Source organism: Artemia franciscana, chromosome 5, assembly GCF_032884065.1.
Source record: "Artemia franciscana chromosome 5, ASM3288406v1, whole genome shotgun sequence".
Taxonomy (NCBI): Eukaryota; Metazoa; Arthropoda; class Branchiopoda; order Anostraca; family Artemiidae; genus Artemia; species Artemia franciscana.
The window spans coordinates 47,707,857-47,715,356 of NC_088867.1; positions in this window are offsets into that span (position 1 = coordinate 47,707,857).

Sequence of the window (7,500 nt, forward strand, 5' to 3'; positions counted from 1 at the left end):
ATATGACTAAATGACTATATTGTTGGTATATGTGTAAGCGAATGGTTATTACTGCTGAGTGTGCCTGTGTCCGGCATTCGAAACTTTTAACAAGGAAAGTTGACTAGAATGCCAGCGGGAGACCCAATAAGAGAGAGAGAGAGCTCTAGTGTTCCCTTTCCTTGGCACCAGGGTGCGTGACTGGGATAAGTAGTTTGAAATCGGTTGTTGGTTATAAGCCAGTCAGGCCGAACTAGCCTTGACTTGAAGGCATCCGTTCTTTAAGCGGTGAACTTGGGCGCGAAAAACGAGTAAAAATTGTTGGTCTATGTTTAGCAATTGATTGCCGCTAGAGAAACAGTCTAACTATTCAACGGCTTTAAGCATTCGTACTTTAAGCGGCTATCATAAGCTAGATGGGATGACTGTCTCACTGTCTGGTGTTTATTAGCGAAAGAGACAGCGAGAGAGAAGCTCGACTGCTATACAGGCGACACGGGCTAGATGGGAGCCCCATATGAAAAATGACTATATTGTTGGTATATGTGTAAGCGAATGGTTATTACCGCTGAGTGTGCCTGTGTCCGGCATTCGAAACTTCTAACAAGGAAAGTTGACTAGAATGCCAGTCGGAGACCCAATGAGAGAGAGAGAGAGCTCTAGTGTTCCCTTTTCTTGGCACCAGGGTGCGTGACTAGGATAAGTAGTTTGAAATCGCTTGTTGGTTATAAGCCAGTCAGGCCGAACTAGCCTTGACTTGAAGGCATCCGTTCTTTAAGCGGTGAACTTGGGCGCGAAATACGAGTAAAAATTGTTGGTCTATGTTTAGCAATTGATTGCCGCTAGAGAAACAGTCTAACTATTCAACGGCTTTAAGCATTCGTACTTTAAGCGGCTATCATAAGCTAGATGGGATGACTGTCTCACTGTCTGGTATTTATTAGCGAAAGAGAGAGCGAGAGAGAAGCTCGACTGCTATACAGGGGACACGGGCTAGATGGGATACCCCATATGAAAAATGACTATATTGTTGGTATATGTGTAAGCGAATGGTTATTACCGCTGAGTGTGCCTGTGTCCCGGCATTCGAAACTTTTAACAAGGAAAGTTGACTAGAATGCCAGTGGGAGACCCCAATGAGAGAAAGCTCTAGTGATCCCTTTGTTTGGCACCAGGGTGCGTGACTAGGATAAGAGTTTGAAATCGCTTGTTGGTTATAAGCCAGTCAGGCTTATAACTAGCCTTGGCTTGAAGGCATCCGTTCTTTAAGCGGTGAACTTGTGCGTTAAAAACGACTAAATTGTTGGTCTATGTTTAGCAATTGATTGCCGCTAGAGAAACAGTCTAACCATTCAACGGCTTTAAGCATTCGTACTTTAAGCGGTGGGCATAGGCTAGATGGGATGACTGTCTGACTGTCTGGTATTTATTAGCGACAGAGAGAGCGAGAGAGAAGCTTGCCTGATATGCAGGGGACAGGGGCTAGATGGGAACTCCATATGAAAAATGACTATATTGTTGGTATATGTGTAGCGAATGATTATTACCGCTGAGTTTGCATGTGTCCAGCATTCGAAACTTTTAACAAGGAAAGTTGACTAGAATGCCAGTGGGAGACCCCAATGAGAGAAAGCTCTAGTGATCATTTTGCTTGGCACCAGGGTGCGTGACTAGGATAAGAGTTTGAAATCGCTTGTTGGTTATAAGCCAGTCAGGTGGAACGAGCCTTGGCTTGAAGGCATCCGTTCTTTAAGCGGTGAACTTGGGCGCGATATAACGACTAAATTGTTGGTCTATGTTTAGCAATTGATTGCCGCTAGAGAAACAGTCTAACCATTCAATGGCTTTAAGCATTCGTACTTTAAGCGGTGGGCATAGGCTAGATGGGATGACTGTCTGACTGTCTGGTATTTATTAGCGACAGAGAAGCTTGACTGCTATGCAGGGGACAGGGGCTAGATGGGAACCCCATATGAAAAATGACTATATTGTTGGTATATGTGTAGCGAATGATTATTACCGCTGAGTTTGAATGTGTCCAGCATTCGAAACTTTTAACAAGGAAAGTTGACTAGAATGCCAGTGGGAGACCCCAATGAGACAAAGCTCTAGTGATCCCTTTGCTTGGCACCAGGGTGCGTGACTAGGATAAGAGTTTGAAATCGCTTGTTGGTTATAAGCCAGTCAGCCTCGCTTGATTCAGTATCCATGTTGAAAAAATTTTCAAAGTATGTTTAATTAATTAAAATTATAAATTTGCAACCGGAACCCCTGCCGATAATCCACAGACCTTATATGAGGGGGTCACTATCCAAATGAAAAAATGGGGCTTGATGAATGGAAGCCGTGAAAAAGGATAGTGGCCAAGAGTGATGGGCTGAGCTGAGGCAATGATTAGACACTCTGTGGAAAGTGATTGGAGACAGCGGGCACCCCCTCCCCGCCTATCCCGAAGCGAGAGCGAGAGAGCGAGAAGCTTGAATGCTATACAGTGGACATGGGCTAAATGGGAACCCTCATATGAAAATGAGTATATTGTTGGTAAATGTGTAGCGGATGGTTACTACCACTTGAGCAATGGTCTAACCATTGACGGCTGTCAGGATTCGTGCCTTAAGCGGCAAACATGGGCTCAATGAAATACCCTATGAAAGAGGAATATATGTGTTGGTATATGCTTAGAGCAATGGGTTACCATACCGCCAAAAGCAACGGGTTCAACTAGCCTTGACTTGAAGGCATCCGTTCTTTAAGCGGTGAACTTGGGCGCGAAAAACGAGTAAAAATTGTTGGTCTATGTTTAGCAATTGATTGCCGCTAGAGAAACAGTCTAACTATTCAACGGCTTTAAGCATTCGTACTTTAAGCGGCTATCATAAGCTAGATGGGATGACTGTCTCACTGTCTGGTATTTATTAGCAAAAGAGAGAGCGAGAGAGAAGCTTGACTGATATACAGGGGACAGGGGCTAGATGGGAACCCCATATGAAAAATGACTATACTGTTGGTATATGTGTAGCGAATGATTATTACCGCTGAGTGTGCATGTGTCCAGCATTCGAAACTTTTAACAAGGAAAGTTGACTAGAATGCCAGTGGGAGACCCCAATGAGAGAAAGCTCTAGTGATCCCTTTGCTTGGCACCAGGGTGCGTGACTAGGATAAGAGTTTTAAATCGCTTGTTGGTTATAAGCCAGTCAGCCCCGCTTGATTCAGTACCCATGTTGAAAAAATTTTCAAAGTGTGTTTAATTAATTAAAATTATAAATTTGCAACCGGAACCCCTGCCGATAATCCACAGACCTTATATGAGGGGGTCACTATCCAAATGAAAAAATGGGGCTTGAAGCCGTGAAAAAGGATAGTGGCCAAGAGTGATGGGCTGAGCTGAGGCAATGATTAGACACTCTGTGGAAAGTGATTGGAGACAGCGGGCACCCCCTCCCCGTCTATCCCGAAGCGAGAGCGAGAGAGCGAGAAGAAGCTTGAATGCTATACAGTGGACTTGGGCTAAATGGGAACCCCCATATGAAAATGAGTATATTGTTGGTAAATGTGAAGTGAATGGCTACTACCACTTGAGCAATGGTCCAACCATTGACGGCTTTCAGGATTCGTGCCTTAAGCGGCAAACATGGGCTCAATGAAATACCCTATGAAAGAGGAATATATGTGTTGGTATATGCTTAGAGCAATGGGTTACCGCCAAAGCAACGGGTTCAACTAGCCTCGGCTTGAAGGCATCCGTTCTTTAAGCGGTGAACTTGGGCGCGATAAAGGACTATATTGTTGGTCTATATTTAGCAATTGTTTGCCGCTAGAGAAACAGTCTAACCATTCAACGGCCTTAAGCATCCGTACTTTAAGCGGTGGGCATCAGCTAGATGGGATAACTGTCTGACTTTCTGGTATTTATTCATTAATTAAACTAAATTGAACAACTTTGATTTGTGTGTAGCGCTTGGCTACCGCTAAGGCAAGAGTCTAATCAATCACGGCTCTAAGCATCCGTAAACCTGTGTAGCTGTACTCAGTTGATGAGTGTGCAAATGTGCGGCATTGGAAACTTTTAACAAGGAAAGTTGACTAGAATGCCAGTGGGCGACCCAATGAGAGAGAGCTCTAGTTCTCCCTTTCATTTGCACTAGGGCTTGTGACTAGGATAAGAGTTTGAAATCGATTGTTGGTTATAAGCCAGTCAGGCCGCTTGATTCAGTACCCATGTTGAAAAATGTAAAATAGTGTGTTTAATTAGTTAAAATTATAAATTTGCAACCGGAACCCCTGCCGATAATCCCCAGACCTTATATGAGGGGGGTCACTATCCAAAAGAAAAGTTGGGGCTTGATGAATGGAAGCCGTAGACGCGGGCTAAAGTGGATCTTTAGTCTCAATGAACTTGTTGTTGGTATTGGTGTAGCACATGGTTACCGCTTGAGCAACGGTCTAACCATTCACGGCCTTAAGCGTCCGTGCACCTGTGTAGCTATACTCAGTGGATGAGTGGAATTGGAAATGTCTAGCAAGGAAAGTCCACTAGCATACCAGTGGGAGACTCAAGGAGAAAAGGAGAGATAGAGAGAGCTCTAGTGTTCCCTTTGATTTCAACTTGGTCTTGACTGGTATGTTTTGGTCTATTTATTGTCACGGCAAAGTTCGCACTAATTACACCAATTGGTGTGTCAAACTTTGACAGATCAAAACTGTCACTTCTCACCCTGTATAGAGAAGTCAGGCGAGAGTTTGGCCTCAATGTATGTATGAAATTGGCATTGATACGGCTTGTGGGTCCACTAGCGAGTCAGCTGGCTTGATTCACTGACCCTGTTGAAAAATGTTAAAAAGTGTGTTTAATTAGTTAAAATTATAAATTTGCAACCGGAACCCCTGCCGATAATCCCCAGACCTTATATGAGGGTGTCACTATCCAAAAGAAAAGTTTGGGGCTTGATGAATGGAAGCCGTAGACACGGGCTAAAGTGGATCCTTAGTCTCAATGAACTTGTTGTTGGTATTGGTGTAGCACATGGTTACCGCTTGAGCAACGGTCTAACCATTCACGGCCTTAAGCGTCCGTGCACCTGTGTAGCTATACTCAGTGGATGAGTGGAATTGGAAATGTCTAGCAAGGAAAGTCCACTAGCATACCAGTGGGAGACTCAAGGAGAGAAAGAGAGATAGAGAGAGCTCTAGTGTTCCCTTTGATTTCCACTTGGTCTTGACTGGTATGTTTTGGTCTATTTGTTGTCACGGCAAAGTTCGCACTAGTTACACCAATTGGTGTGTCAAACTTTGACAGATCAAAACTGTCACTTCTCACCCTGTATAGAGAAGTCAGGCGAGAGTTTGGCCTCAATGTATGTATGAAATTGGCATTGATACGGCTTGTTGGTCGACTAGCGAGTCAGCTGGCTTGATTCACTGACCCTGTTGAAAAATGTTAAAAAGTGTGTTTAATTAGTTAAAATTATAAATTTGCAACCGGAACCCCTGCCGATAATCCCCAGACCTTATATGAGGGGGTCACTATCCAAAAGAACAGTTGGGGCTTGATGAATGGAAGCCGTAGACACGGGCTAAAGTGGATCTCAGTCTAAATGAGCCTGTTGTTGGTATTGGTGTAGCACATGGTTACCGCTTGAGCAACGGTCTAACCATTCACGGCCTTAAGCGTCCGTGCACCTGTGTAGCTATACTCAGTGGATGAGTGGAATTGGAAATGTCTAGCAAGGAAAGTCCACTAGCATACCAGTGGGAGACTCAAGGAGAGAAAGAGAGATAGAGAGAGCTCTAGTGTTCCCTTTGATTTCCACTTGGTCTTGACTGGTATGTTTTGGTCTATTTGTTGTCACGGCAAAGTTCGCACTAGTTACACCAATTGGTGTGTCAAACTTTGACAGATCAAAACTGTCACTTCTCACCCTGTATAGAGAAGTCAGGCGAGAGTTTGGCCTCAATGTATGTATGACATTGGCATTGATACGGCTTGTTGGTCCACTAGCGAGTCAGCTGGCTTGATTCACTGACCCTGTTGAAAAATGTTAAAAAGTGTGTTTAATTAGTTAAAATTATAAATTTGCAACCGGAACCCCTGCCGATAATCCCCAGACCTTATATGAGGGGGTCACTATCCAAAAGAAAAGTTGGGGCTTGATGAATGGAAGCCGTAGACACGGGCTAAAGTGGATCTAAGTCTAAATGAGCCTGTTGTTGGTATTGGTGTAGCACATGGTTACCGTTTGAGCAACGGTCCAACCATTCACGGCCTTAAGCATCCGTGCACCTGTGTAGCTGTACTCAGTGGATGAGTGTGATTGTGTGTGGAATTGGAAACCACTATCGAAGAAAAGTTGACTAGCATACCAGTGGGAGACCCAAGGAGAGAAAGAGAGACCAAGAGAGAGCTCTAGTGTTCCCTTTCATTTTCACTTGGTCTTGTCTGGTAATGTTTTGGTCTGTTTGTTGTCACGGCAAAGCTTGCTTTATGTTACACCAATTGATGTGTCAAACTTTGACAGATCAAAACTGTCACTTCTCTCTTGTATATAGAGAAGTCAGGCGAGAGTTTGGCCTCAATGTATGTATGAAATTGGCATTGATACGGCTTGTTGGTCCATTAGCCAGTCGGTTGGCTTGATTCAATGATCCCGTTGAAAAATGTTAAAAAGTGTGTTTAATTAGTTAAAATTATAAATTTGCAACCGGAACCCCTGCCGATAATCCCCAGACCTTATATAAGGGGGTCACTATCCAAAAGAAAAATTGAGCTGGTTGAATGGAAGCAGTTGACACGGGCTAAAGTGAATCTCAGCCTAGAGAAACATGGTGTTGGTATTGGTGTAGCACATGGTTACCGATTGAGCAACGGTCTAACCATTCACGGCCTTAAGCACCCGTGCACCTGTGTAGCTGTATTTTTGTTGATGAGAGTCGAATGGAAATAGTGAGGCATGGGTGATGGGCTAGTGTGCCAGGAGAGACCCCAAGGAGAGAGAGCCAATGTGCCCTTCATTTCCTCTAGGGCTTGTCTGGTTACTTTAGCTCAAGTGTTGTCACGGCAAGGCTCTATCAGTTGCACTAAAGAGTGAATTGAATCACGAGCCCAATAAAGGAAAAATTCTCTTGTGGAAGTGTGTCAAGGAAAAGTCTGTTTGAAATTGGCAAATGTTAGTTGGACCATCCAACTTCTACCAGCGAGAGGCCTTTTGGCGATTGTTAATGCAAGCATAGTGATTTTGAAGGCGCTAGGATTGCAAGAGGACTGCTTTCCAATGGGTTAGCGCTTCTAAAACACTATATACTGATGGCTGGGGTTCAGAGCGATTGGGTTGGGAAACCCCAGGGAATCACTTTGATCCAAACATCTGTTGAGCTAGACGAATCTTGGTTAGTGTGGAATCCTTGATTCGGTAATGACTTTGGTATCATTGGAGCCTTTGACTAATGGGATTTAAGGGTCTTCAAAGGACATGGCAAGGTGGCCTACTCCTAGAGGGAAATCTCATTGTTTCAATGCGTTTC